We start from the raw sequence: 17355 nt of genomic DNA on the forward strand, positions 1-17355 counted from the left end.
AGGCCAAATGGAGGAAGGAATTCTTGACTGTGGGGGTGGTGAGACACCAGAACAGGCTGCCCATAGCGGTTATGGATGATCGCTCCCTGGAGGCCTTCAAGACCAGGCTGGATGGGGCTTTGAGCAACCTGGTTTGGTAGGTGATGTCCCTGCCTATGATCTTAAAGGTTCCTTCCAAACCAAGCCATTCTATGATTCTATGATTCAGTGAAAAAGAGTTGTAACGATAATTTCCCCCAAGCATCCACAACAAACAATAAGTAATATCTTGACTTCATTCTATTACAAGAGCTGAAACATTTTGGTTGAAGGACAGTCCATATCTTAAAATGATGATTTTCCTCTGTTTAAAATGTAAAGTCAGTAAGATACGTGCCTACGGTTTTCATCTGGGATTCCTTCCTCTATGTCATTCTTTCTGTTTATGAATGCTGTGCTGTTGCCTTATAAGCTGAAGCAACTGTTATTGAATGTACAGATGTTTACAGTTTGTAAAAACACCATTTATTAAATTATTCACTTCTTCTCACATGTAAACTATAAAATTTAGATTCCTTATTTTTTTCTTCACTTTAGAATATAGATTGAAGCCCCCAGATTACTATTATATTTTTTTTAATTGATCATATATACTTCTGAAAGAACAAAAGATGAACATGAAATGTTTTACTTTGGCAGAAGTATTGTGAATACCAGTAATGTTCTGTCTCTGATGGATATCTATCATAACATTTCCTTTTAACTACATCATACCCAGAACTTTTTTTCAGAAACACTATTCTGTTATATATATCTCCCAGCAGATAAAACTGACCTGATTTCTCTACAGCTAGACATACAACTTTTAATTTAACTACAAAAAAGGCAAGTTCGGGAGGACATCAGTCTCTGTGATACATCATATCTGTGATGCAGATTTCTGCAAAATCTTCTTGCTCAATAAAAGCTTATTGATAATCAGAAATTCCACATTTTCTATTTGATTATATATATTTATATATATTTATTGTTTATTTTATATTTATTGTTATATTTATCTTCAAAAATTCAGCATTCGTCCCATTTCCTATTTGTCTTATTGTTCCATTAGCTTATGCTTGAAGAGTTCTACCATTTTAAATGTCATAGAATGATAATAATATGTAAGTATCATCAAACACATTTTGATGTCATCAAACACTCAAACCAGAGAATTTCATATTTGCATCACAGATGACTTATGCAATTTCTCTGCATAGACTAGAATGACCCTATATTCAAGGAGGGTGGGATTTCCTTGGTCCTGTTTGTTGCTGAAGATGTCCTTTTCTGAAAAATCACATTCCTTTAACTTTTAATTAAAGAAAAAAAAGTTACAAAATACTATTTAAAGTCAAAAAGTGACAAGAACTGAGGAGGAAGTACATGTTTGTGAGAGAGAAGAATACCCTTCCTGAGTGAATAAAGGGGCACCCACTGCATGCTGAGGAGATCAAAGGGAGAGGAGGTACAGATGAAAAGATGACACGGCGGCTGAACTCCTGAGGACAGTTGTTTGCACACTTCACACATTTTGAAAATACATTTCATAAATTAAAACCTATCATGCACAAGTTTTCCACACCAGCATGCTGCAAGAGCACGCCAGTGCATCTCAAAATGTCATCCCAGTGCCAGCGTTTCTATCAGAAGCATGTCTATAAGCACATACCTGCTTACGTGTTTATAAACCTCATGTAATTCCATAATTGCTTTCAGACCAATAATGCCCAGTAAATGCACCAGCTCCAAGCAGCCCTTAATTATGGCTAAATTTCAGGCCAGTCTGAGTACAGGTTTTATGACTGGAACCTTTTCCTACATTAGTTGCTAAATATATTTTCTCACAGGAAACTCTCAGGATTTTCATACTTGTTTGGTAGCCCTGTCATTGGCATTTTTTCAGAGGTTACAGACAACGTGGTGAAGATACCAGAAATACTACTGGATAAAAGCCTCACTAAGAATGGCAGGCTGTGCATGCAGGGAAACACTGCAACACAACAAGATCATATGAGAGCAAAGATCAAAAACTTCATTTCAACCCGAAGGCCTGTGAACTGAGAGGAACTATACTGAGTACATGTACATCAGCCTTTGGTCTTTCAATACAAACCCAAATACAGGCAAAGCATCAGCAAGCAACACCAAATGCTTCTGTCTGCAGGTCTCTGAGCTACCCACTTTGAGTGCTTTGTCTTAATCCCCTCAGTTTAACTCAAAATCAGATGCTGGATTCCAATTGTAAAACCAAGGTCATTAAATGATTCTGATTAACAATAACTATCTCTCTCATAAAGAGAAGGAAGAAGACATTTTGTAGAAATTCTGCAAGTGATCATAAAATCATAAGTTTGTATAATACCTCCAGTCCAACTGTCACATCCCTCAGTGCCACATCCGCACATTTCTCGAATACTTCCATGAGCAGTGACTCCACACTACCTTCTTGGGCAGCCTGTTCCAATGTCTCACCACTCTTTCTGAGAATAAATTTTCTCTGATATCCAACTTGAACCTCCCCTGGTGCAACTTGATGTAATTCCCTCTCATCCCATCACTGCTACCTAGGAGAAGAGGCTGACCTGCACCTCACCACAACCTCCTTTCAGGTCATTGTAGAGTGATAAGGTCTCCCCTGAGCCTCCTCTTCTCCACTGAACAATCCCAATTCCCTCCGCTGCTCCCCGTAAGACTTGTGCTCCAGACCCCTCACAGCTTTGTTGCCCTTCTCTGGACACACTCCAGGACTTCAATGTTTTTCTTGCAGTGAGGTGCCCAAAACTGAACACAGCACTTGAAGTGTGGCCTCACCAGTGACTGGGCAGACAATTAAAGAATGATAGCAAGACAACGGAAGGGGAAGCAAACTGGGAGAAGTAGATGGGAGCAAGTTGTCAAAAGTTCCTTAACCAGCACTGTCAGAAAAGCCAACACAATCCTAAATCTCAACCTTAAATCTTCTCAGGCATGGCCAAATCTTAGGAAAGCTGGTTCAGGCTGAAGTTCCTGAATCTCTTACTCTTTTATTCATGACTTGAAGTAACGAAAACATTTCATACAGAAGCATGATTGTTATGTTGATGATGTCCCTTCAACTATTTACAGAAGCAGTGCCAAGATACCACAAGAAAGGCTGAGCATAAAGTATTTCCAGTACATCAAAAAGCAGGAAGTATGGTAAATCTTCCCACTAGAAAAGACTGATCTCATGAGATTCCCAGCTCAGCTTCTTAACTCTTGATGTCCCAGTAGCTCAGAGAGTAAAACACACCAATTTACATTAATTCTGAGGTCTGGGTGATCAAGAGCAAGCTAACAGTAAAATGGTGGAAATCGTAGATTTGTGGGAGTTTGAGTCTGTTCATTGATTGAGCCTGAGGAAAGCTGAATTTCCAGCCATTTCAGTTCTATTCCCAGTTGGGCCTGGTCTCTCACCAACTGCGGCTTGTGGTAATACATTCTTTGGAGCTCAACAAAAGCATGCATTTTGCTGTGCTCTGCTGGGCTGTGTGCAAGGGGAAGAGGGCAGTGCAGGCCTGGAGGATGGGGAAACAAAACTGTACATGAAATACCTGAGGTTTGTCCAGCAAGCAGCAGCAGCTGGAAACCACTTCCATATTTGCTCCTGGAGCTTCTGGAAAAAAAAAAAAAAATGTCAGTGCTGTAGCATCATCTGTGTAGGTCATGGTAACCAGCACTGCCATCCAGGACAAAGCCTGCAGCAAGGGTGAAAGGAAAGAGATGAAGGGCACCCATGCTCCATTTGCAGAACTGGCACCAAACAGTCTGAAGTCTTGCTCCTACACAGGATATAATAATCTATAGTAAGTCTGTGGATGCAGTAAATGGATGTTGTGAGGAATGATGCCTCATAGCAGTTTAGGTGACAGGCTGGTAGCTCAGTTACAACTCATGACAGCTCTGGAGCTTCCTGGTCCCCATGAGATCTTCCTTCCCTTGACCCCCTACTACCCTGCATCCTGCTCAGCCTCCTGCTCCCCACTGTGCCTTGGAGAGAAGCGATACTACTTCAAGCCCAAGAAATCTCCAAACCTTGCAGATTCCCTACAGATGGCAGTATCAAGGGAAAATAGCCTTCCTCGTGTGAAATACTGTGTATCAAAACAAAGGCATTTCAGAGACAACAGGTCTCCAAGCAATGAAGAAATCTAGTTCACAGCTGAGTGATTATTTTCTACATAGGCTCCCTAGAGGCTCTTTCACAACACAGTCTTCAACTACAGAGGGACTGAACCCCACGTGTGATTTTTCTCCTTTCTTGATGAGAACCCTCTGTATTGTCTGTTATTAATGATCTCCAAGTTCACAGCCTGGCAAAACAAAGGGGGTTATTTACACTGCTTTTTACAGGGAACTAAGTCAATTGACTTAGGAAATGATGCTCCTTTCTGGGTGAGGCTCCTTCACAGTAGCTCCACTGCTGTCATGTCACTCTTCTCTGCCCCTTCCTTACTGTGGTGGGATAAGCAATAGCTTGGGGAGAAAAAGCAAAGACACAGTACTTGGAGCTAGCATGCATCTCAAAAGTTAGTATCTCCATCAGCAAAAGTCTTAGCCTCATCAGCATGAAATCTTAGGTCTTAAATACATGGGCACAGTTTGAGAAAGTCCCTAGTGCAAGGTATCAAGTAGTGATACGCATGATGGGAATGAGTTAAAATTCTCCTTTCTGAGTGAGTTGGGCTAATGTACACAGAGAAGGTAAAACTCATGCTTGTGCATACCTCATCCATCTCTGAGCTGCCAGGAAGGGGAATGCCTCTTATCCACATGATGAAGTTGCTGCCTTGTTCTCCTATCTCCTCCTCCATTCTCTTTCTACTGCAGCTGGAATGTCCTTATAGTGACCAATCTGAAGCACTCATAAAAATAACACCAGGCTTGTATCTTTTTTCCTTAGTGCCTGCAATTTTCTCATTTTTCGTTATCCATAACTCTGCTCACCAGTCCTTGGGCATCTCACGAGGTCTTAGATTTTTCCTAAGTCCTCATCTCACATGAGGTGATTGTCTTTGACAAAACTACGCAAAAGAGATGGATTTGCATCAGCATAGAAAAAAAAAACAATTTTGTATCCATGAAGAAGAGCATAGACAGATTTTAGCTGGCATTTCAGAGTCTATATAGGTTACTGCTTCAGCTGTCAAAATAATCCCTGGATGAGTGCTGACCACAAGATACTGGTTGCTTGGGCATGATAAAAAAGTTACTTTACTACCTGGCTTTAAACACTTCCAGATCGCATCATTTCATAGGACCCATTTAAGAGAACAAGTTAAACAGACTGCAAGGTGAGGGGATGGATATCAAAGAAGAAGGCTACAGAAATGTAGAGAATACAGGTCTCTTAATCTGGACCATCGCCAACCAGTTCTATGCATTGTACTGTGCCTTTAGACACAGTCTTGGTTCTCTTTCCCTGTCAGAGGCAAGCTGGTAGGATTATCGAAATGCATTTGCTTACCTCAGAGCAAAGGCAGGCAGGCAGGCCTAATCCTCCTTCAGCTTGACTCAGCCTCGCTGTAGAGCCAGCCATTGGAAGGCAGCTCATCAAATGGCTGTAATGTGACCAAGTTTCCCAGCCCTGAGGATGACAAGCTTTAAAATAAACTGAAGCAAGCCATTCCTAAATCAAACTAAGCATTCATATCACATTAAAACTTCTTTGAAGTGTCAGAAAAGGCCCATTTTTCAGTAAATGAAGAAACTCTGGATAATATTGTAAAATTTTTTCATGCTGTGCATAAGTCACTCAGGACTTTGGATTTATTATACTAATGCTGATAGGCATGTATAAAGGTTTGAGCAATACCTTTTGATGTATTTGCTAATTGCCTTAAATTTTGCCACACTTAGGCACATTTTATTTAATATGGAGACAGGCCCAGTAAAAGCACATGAACGGCAAAACAGATTAAACCAAACAAAAGCTACCTCACTGCCTGGTAGACAATGTCACTTCTACCACAGATGCTCTGGTCAAAGAAGACATAATGCAAACTTTCACCCTGGAGTAGCTCACTCCCAGTTATATTACTCCACAGTAACTTCTTTCTGTGTCGAAGCTACTGGAGATCACATTCCTGAACCAGAACCACCTGAATAATGACAAAACCTTGTGACATAGTCTCTCAAAGTTTTACGTTACACATATACAATATAGTTTATACATATAAAATAGACTCTCCATGCGCGCGTGTTACGGTGACAAGGATATTTACCAGGGTTTTCCAAACATATGCAACAGAAGAAAGGAAATGATTAAATTTTCTCCTGTGAAATAAACATTATGCACAATGGAAACAGCAAGGGTTACCAAACAACTTCAATCCTCCTTTGTCCCTTGCATACCTGAGGAATATGTCAAGCACATAAATGACATTTAAAGACACACAGAGCCTGAAAAGTCTTCCTTGGCCTACAACAGCGCTCCTTTATAAAATAGTGTCAGATTAAGGAGTCTTTCAAGAGACATAAGTTATTGAAATGCTTATTAATAATATTTTGATTTAATCAATGACCAAATGAGTTAGCAGCAGATTTTCCCATACTATCTCTATTTTTATCTTCCTATTTTAATAAAAATAATACTATCCTATCATAGTTCTTTCCTGCTAAAGCAGCAGTTCTTGATATTTAAACATCATCAGGACAGGTTTTCCGACTCCCAGATGTCAGAATAATTAGAATCATAGAATCCTTAGAGTTGGAAGGAACCTCTGAGGGCCACCTAGTCCAACTGCCCTGCAATGAGCAGGGACACCACAGCTACATCAGGTTGCCCAGGGCCTGATCCAGCCTTACCTTAAAAGTCTCCAGAGACGGGGCATTAACTACATCACTAGGCAACCTGTGCCAGTGCCTCACCACCCTCACTGTAGAAGATTTTTTCCTTTTATCTATCCTAAATCTACCTTCTTTGAGCTTGAAACCATTTCCCCTTGTTCTATCACCACAGACCCTGCTAAAGAGTCTAATTAAGCCACTGATTTTCAACCTGGAGTAATACTGTACCATACAAAGAAATATTCCTCTCAGAAAAATAGTAATAATAATAAGGGGTGCAAAATGTGCTTCAAATGCATGGATGACATGTAAGCAGCTTTTATGAAGACAGAGCAAAGATGTGATTCATCCTACGAATGTGTTTTCACATCCAAAGAAACACAGAAGTCAATTCAGTGGACAAAAGGATGCTCAAAAGAAGATCCTGAAATGAATCAGATCTCCGGGTGTCAGATTCATAGGCCAGAGAATGGGGCCAGCTCCTTGTTTACAGGGGGCATACGGCACAGAGAAGCAAATCCGTTGCTGTGCTTTTTGGAAAGGCCAGGGCTACCCAGACTTGGCCAGCATGTCAGATTCAACCGCTTTTTCCCTCTAGCTCAGAAATAATAATAGTCTGTTTTCCCTTTTTTTATGTCCTTTCAACCATGCTGCTATTTTTACGCTTCACTTGCTGGCACATGGATCAATCACCGTAGGACTTGATTTACAACCTGTATTCCAGACATTGCTTCCAGCGAGGCGGGGAATAGGGACAAGTGTATTTAAACACCCATTGTGCAGTGTCTTGATTTGGCTCCAGGAGATGTTTGGAAATGTAAGGCCAGAGAAAGAAACTGGTTCCTCTACCATTTATACCAATTAACTTCTGAGTACAAAATTAGTTTGACTGCTTCCATAGCGTGAACCGGAGACTTTCAGAACTTGTCAGTGAGTTCTTTAAAGGGCCGTTTTGTTTTCCTAAGACATATTGTACAATCCTGAAACTCATTATGGCTAGATTTTCTAGATTAAAAGAAAAAAGAATTGTTTTATTGGAATAAAAAGCTGACATCCCACATCATGTATTGACCCCATCAGAGAAACCTTTAGTTTAAAGCCAACAAACGACCTCCACTTCACATAGCACATGGGGCACTAATAACATCTCTGAGCAGAGCACAGTCTTTGTCCTTTCTCTGGGAACTGATTTTAGCTGTGCCTACATAAAATCCATTGCCTGCAGACCCCATCCAAGAGAAGATACAGAAAACAGACCCCTTCCACGGCTACCTAAAACTCCTGGGTAGGGAAGCTCATTCAAAAGCAGAGGTGGCCTTAAAGCTCTTTAAGCTGATGAGGATCCAACTGGCAGCAGGTGAATGTCCCTTTCAGGCCACAGATTGTGGTGCCAGCCAGGGTGCAGCGTCCCTAGCACAGCAGAAAAGTGAGGCTCAGAATGATTTTACCAAAGGCTATTACATCCTGGTTGGGATTGACCCTATAATTCTGAAAGTTAGGTCCACTTTTGACAGTGATATCAGCATAGACTCCACTCCCATACTGAAAGCTACCCAGTGAGATGTCCAGAAAAGCTGCCATGCACACACCAGCCCAAACCTCTTAAATATACTGGAGCTTGTAACTTCTTTTCAGTGCATTTTTTGCCCGGATTAGTAATACTGCTGCACAGCACAGCTCACAATACACAGCTGATGTAATGGACACCATCCTTGTAGTCTTCAGAAATCAGTAGGTCAGCCATTACATGGATATACCAATCTCCATATAGATATAAATTGAAGACACTTTACTTTCCAGTCCACCTCATTATTGTCAGGAGTTTTACTTACTAAACTGAAATAAAAACCTAAGCAACCTGAAGCAATCCTAAATGAATCAAAACCAAATCTTTCTTAAGCTATCATTTTCCCTATTATTTCTGGTTCACTGGGTAACAGCAATAGTGCAGTAGCTGATAATCAATGGTTGACCACCACTGCTTTGCCCCTCAATCTATGACACTTGTTTTATCACAAACATTGATGAGAGGAAGGACACAAATCCTGATAGGGAAGGGTAGATCTGCAAGGGGCTTTCAGGCACCTGGTTTCTACTCGGTCTCAGTAGGAATTTAGCAGTGTTTTCGTGGATCCAGCCTAGACAGAAATCACCATGTGAGACTTGGGAAAACAACTTTTCATGTATTAGCAAGGGGTCAGGTGACCTTCTGCATCCCTCCCTCCAAGCTCTCTCTTAGAAACAGTCTGAGGAAAATGTTCTTAAAAGATTTTCTTCCTGCTTTCCTGACACAGAGGCAGACAGAGCATGGAAGACAATGCACCAAGAGGTGGGTGCTTGACTCAGTTTCTGGCCTCCACCCATGCTCAAAAGAGTAAAACTTTGTGCCTTTAGGCCCAGAGGCTGGTTACAGTCCTGTGCTCTCAACATACACAACCTAACATGATGAAGATGCTGCTGGAATCTCCTCTCAGGATAAAGTAGGAGTGGGTTTCAGTAGGACTTTGTTTGGTCTAGTCCTTGTAGGGACAGAGAATGAAAGCAAAGGACCCTTCCTGTCACAGAGGAATGCACATCAGTCTTTCTACTGGAGAAATAGGTACTCCAGAGGGTGCATAATGAAGATGGAACTGCATCACCACTTTATTTCATATCCACACAGCAGTTGGTTAGATGAAGCAACACCTCACTGAACACTGAACTGTATTATAGAGGTGAAAGACTTTGGGTGGCACTGGAGGCAGAATGACTTGACCACATTTATTGCTGCGATTAGACTACTTCCAGCAACAAATCTGTCCTCACATACTGCTAAACTGTGCTACTGTGGTCTGTGCGTATCCCTGCCAAAACACTGAGGTTACTGCTGGGAAAAATTTTGCTTCTTTTGTTTTTGTCTTGAGCTCCTTGGAAATTAACGTAGCTGCAAGATGTTCTCAGTACTGACTTATATCAAGGTAGTCATCTTCAGCTATAAGACTGCGGTTTTAGAACAGGTCTAGGAAGAAAACTTAGGAGATGCCAACATTTCTAGAACAAGAAGGTAGCATTAGACCTAACAGCAAAATATTGAGTTGTTCTCTTAAGATGCAGGTTTTATCTAGTCAGGTCAGATTTGGAGATAGATTGTTTCAGATTTGAGAGGATTGAGAGACTGATTCAGTTTTGAATCTGGAAAGCAAGGAAGGAAGCCAGGAAACTGGAAAAGCAAAATCTTGGTGGAGAAGAAGGTACTATAAATGTCCGAGGAACATAAAGCCATTTTCAGTTCCTGTTTCTAGATCCGCAATGAAAAGCAGGAGGAAAAGCTTTACATTTCTGGAAAAAAAAAAAAAAATCCAGGTTTGTACCCATACAGTTCTGTACCCCTCCCCATTGCCATTCTGTATTCCTTCTGCAACACCACCATTCCTCAATTGGTCAAAGGCACATGAGTCTGAGCAGAGGTGACACCACGACTGTTGCCAGCCTGTCTCTACCAAGCTTCTCACATTGGCTGCTGCCCAAGGTGGAGGTGAGCTCAGAGAAAGTTAGCAATTCCAGCAAGGGCTGAGGCACTTTGCTCTGTAAGGAGCAAAATCCTCTGCCCACCATGGGATCTGTGAGGTCACTGCGAGACCACAGAAACACTCTGGCAGCATTTTCAGAAAGGGGAACCTTTTCACTGACGTTTGACTCCAGCCACAATTGCTTTATTTCTGAGTAAGGTTATTAATTTTTTGAATATTATTGTTTTAGAAGGCTCTGTTAAACACTTTAATAGTAAAAAAAAAAAAAAAGCAAAACAACAACAACAAAAAAAACAGCTTTCTCTATGATAATACAAAACAATGAAAAAAAGGTACTGAAATCTTACAGTGTAAGAACAAGAATAAACAGTTGCCCTCATGAGCAAGTTCCTGTTTTTAATTAGACCCTGACAACATGCTTCATTAGGCAATGAGGCCATTGTCTTCAACTCAGAGGTAGGAGTACTATGCTTCTAAGCTGGTTATAAGCGAATACGTAAGTGATAAGACTGAAATGGAGGTGTGTGTAGCCCAAGCACTGCTGCCCTGGAGCTAGAATCTTCCTTCATAAAAAGATAGCCCAAAAGCAGTCCTGAAAATTCACCATTATTGAGTACAAACAAAATATGTCTTTTGGTTGGTTCATTGGGTTTTTTCCACTCAAAATCTTTGGTACTTGCCTGAAAGCTATGGGGCTCTGGTCAGTAAAGATTCTGATCATTAAAGTGGCAACTAGTGGCAGTCAGGAGACTTCTGATGACGTGCTATTTCACTGGAAAACACTGATTCGTCAGGGCCAGATATTTTCACATTAAAACATATCTGTTTCAATGAAACAGTATCAAACCACAGATTGCTTTCCAGCTGAGAACTGCCTGGCTTCCTAACAGCTAGCCTGGTGGGCTGCCTGGGACATGAGGTGTGGGCCCGTTGCCACCAAGCCAGGAGCCCAATATTGCTGGGAGACCTGGCTGAAGTCAGCAGTCCCAAGTGTAAGCTCCCAGCCCCAGCTCTGGCTTGACATCTCACTCTATAACAGGCAGCGGCAAGGCTGGAAAGGAGCATGTTCTGGGGAGCACATTTTATTTTGGAAATACCATGCGTCACTGTTTCCTATTCCTAATTTTTTTCCCCATAAAGTTCTTTTTTGTGGGCAGTTTTGAAATAACTGGTTTCATTCCAAATCAGAACTAAACCAAATGTCAGAATTTCCCACGAACCAGGCAGGAATTTGATAATTTGGCCAGTCTTTCTGGTAATAATCCAGAGTGGTGTTTTTCTTTTTTTTTTTCTTTTCCAATTACATTGGATGTGATTCTCAGTGGCAATGAGGAGTCTGGATTTCTGTATAGCTTTGAGTGCTTCTCAAAGCACTTCCCAAAAAGAAATAAAGCTTGCCCTCAGCTGCCAGTAGGCAAAGGCACAAGCAGTACCTGGACTGGATGAGATGCCATGTGCCAGACTCTTGGTCTATACCTTATTAAGCAATATTAGCAATATTATCATTATTTATCTGATCAGACATGTAGCTATTTGCATGAACTGTTGTTTCCTTACCTCTTTATTGCTAACCTACACTGGTGAGACACTGGCACAGGCTGCCCAGGGAGGTGGTGGAGTCACCATCCCCGGAGGTGTTCAAGAACTGTGTGGATGTAGCACTGAGGGACATGGTCAGTGGGTATGGTGTGATGGGCTGATGGTTGGACTAGCTGATCTTAGTGATCTGTCCTACCTTAATAATTCTATGAATCTATGATTCTATGACCCTATGAAGCAATAAAGAATATCTGGAGAGGGAGAATACAAATCACCAGCAGTCAAACCCACAACCTGTGAGAAACTAATAGGGCAGTGGTTACATCTCTGTGGACATTTATATCAACAAAGGAATGGCCAGACTCTGGACATGAGATCAGTTCTTATGAGTTTGCAATTTCCTAAGCTACTACTAAGCTACTACTAAGGAACTCCATCCAACTCTGCCCCACCAACTCTGCCCAGTCTGGCCATGGGTCAACAACAAGGATGTTAGGCTGGCAGTGCAAATATTCCCAAAGTTGCTAATGATGATTTCTCTGCAAACTAGAGGCCCATTCCTGGATGAACTTGGGGATTCCCAACATTTTTCAGCATGGCCAACAAAGTGAAGGTCAGCACCTAGCAGCTTCATATTAATGTCTGAAGCTGCAAGTGCTAAACTCACATAAGTTCAAAACAACCTAATGTTTTTGTTTAGTTCTTGTAGCTTTTTGTTTTTGATTTTATTTAAGAATAAAGCACAGGAAGAATGCAGCGCTCTTGGAGTGGGTCCAGAGGAGGGGCAAGAAGATGCTCAGAAGGCTGGAACACCTCTACTACGAAGAAAGGCTGAGAAAGCCAGGCTTGTTCAGCCTGGAGAAGAGAAGGCTCTGGGGAGAACTCACTGTGGCCTTCCAGTACTTGATCCTGTAAGCAGGAGGGGGTTGAACTTTTACATGATCTGAGAGTGATAGGACATGAGAGAATGGCTTTAAACTATAAGAAGGGAAATTTACATTAGATGCTAGAATTTTTTTACTCAGAGAGTGGCGAGGCATTGGCACAGGCTACCTAGAAAAATTGTTCGTGCCTCATCCCTGGAGGCACTCAAGGTCAGGTTGGATGGGCCCTGGGCAGCTGAACTGGTGGGTGGCAGCCCTGCCCATGGCAGGGGGTGGGGCTTGGTGGGCTTTGAGGTCCCTTCCAACCCAAGCCATTATGTGATTCTATAAGCTGTATCATCATTGCCTACTCAACCCTGTTTAAGTAGGAGTATTCCTGTATTTAAGCACTTCCCAAGACTAGAGCACCTGGAAACGATGATTAAAGAGAGGAGAGAAAGAAGAACAAGTTCAGAAAAAAAAAATTCATCTATGGCTTTCAACAAGGGAACATACCTGTATATGAATGTAGAACCCTGTCAAAGAAAAAAATATTCAGATTTATCCAGATTTTGCTTACAACCACTTCGCTCCAACGACTCGTGAGAGCTACACAGGATTTATGCTTCAGAGGCAACTGATTCCAGCTGAGCTGGTATGTAAACTTGCTTTGGTAGACAGCTCGCAAGTGCCGGAAATTATTGGTTTGTATCCAAAACTCACTGTAATCAAAGTAGAAACATGGAGAAAGCATTACAAGCTCTGTGTGACTATGCTGTAGCAATCACTAAGGCTCTCAGTATGTTTGCTTCAAAATAGTTCTGGGCTTTCTATGGATACTCCAACACGAGGGATGTGCTATGCTTCTTTATTTCATTCCCAAAGAATCCCACAGAACACTGTTCTCCTGGGGCTGTCAACCAAGATTTGCTTTCTGGAATGAAGAATGCATGGGAGAAAGTACCTGAAACCATGGGTTTTTGAGGGCAGCATGTCAAAGAGACCTGTGGTTCCCTCTCTGCCTTTGAGAGACAGTGAGGGGCACAGGGCTGCACTCCTTGGCACATGATCCCAGGGTTTGAGAAGTACCCTGCTGTACATTTCTTGCCTTCCTGACAGTCAAATAAAAGAAAGATGCTCTGTGTCCATGATAAACCTCTGTGAATTTGCCATCCTGTGGTCTGGAAGGCAAAAGTGTACCCCATCATACTTTCTATTAACCTCTAAACCCTGGCTTAAATCTCAGCTCATGGCAAGACAGCATCGAGGGAGGACTGTGTTTGTGCATCTCTCTCTCTTCTATCTCACCACATGAGGATCCCAGCCTTCTGAGCTTCATTTGAGCTAGAGGAATTACAGCACATGCATCACCACCTTTCAGTGAGCAAGTAGATTTCAAGATGATTTTCTGGCCCAAAAAAAAAAAAAGAAAGAAATCAGAAGAAAAGCAGCTCCCAGATAAATTAAGCACATACGAAAATGTTGCCTACTGATTTCTTGGAAGTCTCAAAGGTATCTCCCAACTCCTGCCAGCAAGTTGCAGGCATGAAGTGCAAGAATGAGGTGCTTGTGAACAGCCTGGCAGCAAATTCAGTAGGGGCTGGCCATCTGCACTTGTGTCACCTGCAAGGCTAGCTTTCCACTCTTCTCCATTAATGAGGTTAATAAGTAGAGCCACACGCTCCCCTTGTGTGTGATGTACAGGGCACGTGGAATGCACAGCAGAATCTAATGTCCCAATTTTTTTAGAAGAGTTTAAAAGAGCAAAAGGTGAAGAAAAAAAAATGAGACCATCAGATCAGCAGGAATTCCTCTTTCTTTCTGCTCATCACTTCAAGCTGTTAACATGAAGCCCTGACAACAAGATTGTCAGCCATTCACCTTTAGCACTAATGTGATTGGCATCAGATGATGGCATTGATTTCATCATGAAAAACACGGAGAAACAAAAAAGGAGAAAACATCACAAACACTGATTCTCTTCTTGAGGGAAATGGTTTCCTACTTGCAGTTCTGATGCAATAAACAAAGGAAAAAGAAGAGGTTTAGTAAATAAATAGCCTCCACAATCCACCCTTGCTATCTGCATAAACCTTTCATTCACATCTTGAGCTTCTGATACAAAAAGGGATACAAATAAGCCCTAAGTATAAATCAGAGGCTACTAAACCATAACTAAAACTATAATTTGGTTCTCCCCACAGAATAAGTTGGATCAGTCTCTATACAGATTTTCTTCCAGCAAGAGAGTGACTTGCACATGACTTTCTGCTGCCATGCCAGAATAGTCCCCAAAGCAGATCGTCTGCCATTTCAGATGCATTCCTAGAAAACTTTATCCTCTGTCTTCAACAGTGGTTGTTACTTATGACAGTGATCCTCTGCTCCTGCAAAATGTGTGTCATGCCCTTTCATGATGCACAGGTCCATCTTTTTAAAGGTTTGAGGATTTCATATTTAAAAGATTTCATCAATTCACTGTGAGGGCCAGCAGTGGTACGTAATGGTTCTTAAAACCACAGCTGGGGATATTATTTCACAGGTCATTTGGCAAAAGCCACACAATTTTATGGGCTTTAAGACAGCATTTTAGAGGAAAGAAAAGGTGGAGACCCTTTCTGGAGGTGTCTTTCCAATAATCTTTGACCTCCCAGTTTCTACCTCTCAGTTGCCCTACACGTAATGACTTTCCATGGATGAAGTTACTACTTCTAAAAAGGGGCAGCATTCCAGTGCTACCATGTGCAACAAGTTGATTACAGCCTATGGGATTCATAAATCAAAACTACGTCGTTCAGTGTTTGATGACTGGCTGCCCTAATCTCAAGTACTTTCTTGCAACCAAGAAATTGTAATTTCTAATTAAGGAATGCTGTGATTCTATGCAATATTCCCAAAGAGAGAGATTTAGCAGTAGATAACCTCCCAAAAATAAGGAAGTAAGGAGTGAAAAACAGCCTTAGAAGCAGAAAATTTAACACTGCTAAGACATAAGTTGTCACACTGCTTGCTGGGAGCAGGGAGCATTTCAGGACAGTTTCATTGTGCTTGTGAGAGTATTCAGTTACATTTTTATCTCTCTGAGCTGTGATGGGGTTGGTTTGGCAAGCAGTGGGGCATTTTTATTCCAGCTGGGTGACTTTTAATGTGAATAAGAATCTGTGCTATTTGTCAGATATTTGAATCAACTAGTCCTTCTTAGTTTAAGTTATGAGATCTTAAGCAAATCTGGAAATGGAATTTCACAGTATGAAGAAAAAAGATATGGGAGACATGAGGCTAGCCGCAAACATTTTGTAAACACACACCTGGTAGATTTTCCCATTATCTTTTAATTTTACTGTGTTCCTGGAAAATAGTAAAAGAAAGCAGCAGAACTTAATGATTCTTTTCAGGTCCTTCAGCTGTATAAATGATGATGCTTTAGAGATACAACTCCCTTCTTTATCATCCTTTTATTTTTTTACAGGCAGAACTGTCCTTGTTGAGAACTCTACCCCAAGCAGCAGTCTTAACCTACATCAAGAAGCTTCCTGTGGTTCACAGAGCTCGTGATTATTTTGTTTTCCCACGGAAAGGGTGTTCCTTCATTTGTAATATCAAAACAGACTACCAAAGGCTGATATTTTGGGACTGTTTGGGAAGGGACTTCAGTGTCTGCAGCATTGGGTACAGACTGGCTCTCAGTTCAGGGCAGTCACACCACAGTGAAAGGAGCATCTGGGTCATTCACTGTATCTTTTGGCTTAAGAAATCTGAGAAGCGGCAGAAATGAAACCAGTGCCCATGGGTAAGCACCAGGTTAATCTACAAGGGAAACCTCCCCTTCATAAAAAGCCGTGGCCTTATTATCTGCTAATAAGCAACCTGAGCAGCTGAAACGTGAGACAGTCTCAAGAAGTAGAAAGCAACTATAGTGCATCTATTGTAAATATTGTATTTCATTTATATTTCTAGATATATATCGATAAATTTCTGGGAAATACTCCAGTGGACAAATTCAGAGTCAGCAACATTTTTTTGGAAAAGGATATTTTAAGTAGTAATCTCAGTTACTGATATGAGCATTCTCATTTAGAGACCGACCTGTGACAGTTATATTTCTTCCATCGGAAAATACTGAGATAGTAATACCTGTGAGTTCAAGAAAACCTACATGGAATGGTTTGTAAAATCAGACCCCAGATGAGAAGTTGATCATGAGTAAAGCTGCACAGAGGAATCTTTATTCTGATTCTGGAACTGGAACAGGTTGCCCAGAGAGGTGGTGGGTGCCTCATCCCCGGAGACACTCAATGTCAGGCTGGATGGGGCTCTGAGCAACCTGATCTGCTGTAGGTGTCCCTGTGCATTTCAGGGGAGTTGGACTAGGGGACCTTTAAGGGTCTGTTCCAACTCAAACTACTCTATTATTCTGCGAACCATTTAAGCAGAACTGAAGAACATATTGGTTAATCACACAAAGGCAGCTTATATTTGTCTTATTAGTCTCTCATCAGTCCTATTTATCTTTTTATTTCCAGACTGCAGATTTTACTCTTACACTTTTGTTTACAGTGCTATAAGTTCAACTTACTGTTTTATCACTTCTGTCTGGGGAGAGAATGGCTCAGCTG

The 17355-nt window shown here is 41.5% G+C and overlaps 1 protein-coding gene across 1 annotated transcript in view; it reads right to left on the bottom strand.

The window, feature by feature from the left end:
• Nucleotides 1–17355, bottom strand: part of MOG (myelin oligodendrocyte glycoprotein) — a 136738-nt gene that overhangs the window by 94979 nt on the left and 24404 nt on the right. The window contains exon 2 of the mRNA XM_046938028.1: nucleotides 3594–3655. The gene's annotated coding sequence lies outside the window, so the exon portion shown is untranslated. The remainder of the gene's footprint in view (nucleotides 1–3593; nucleotides 3656–17355) is intronic.

The sequence above is a fragment of the Gallus gallus genome, chromosome 2 (assembly GCF_016699485.2).
Source record: "Gallus gallus isolate bGalGal1 chromosome 2, bGalGal1.mat.broiler.GRCg7b, whole genome shotgun sequence".
Taxonomy (NCBI): Eukaryota; Metazoa; Chordata; class Aves; order Galliformes; family Phasianidae; genus Gallus; species Gallus gallus.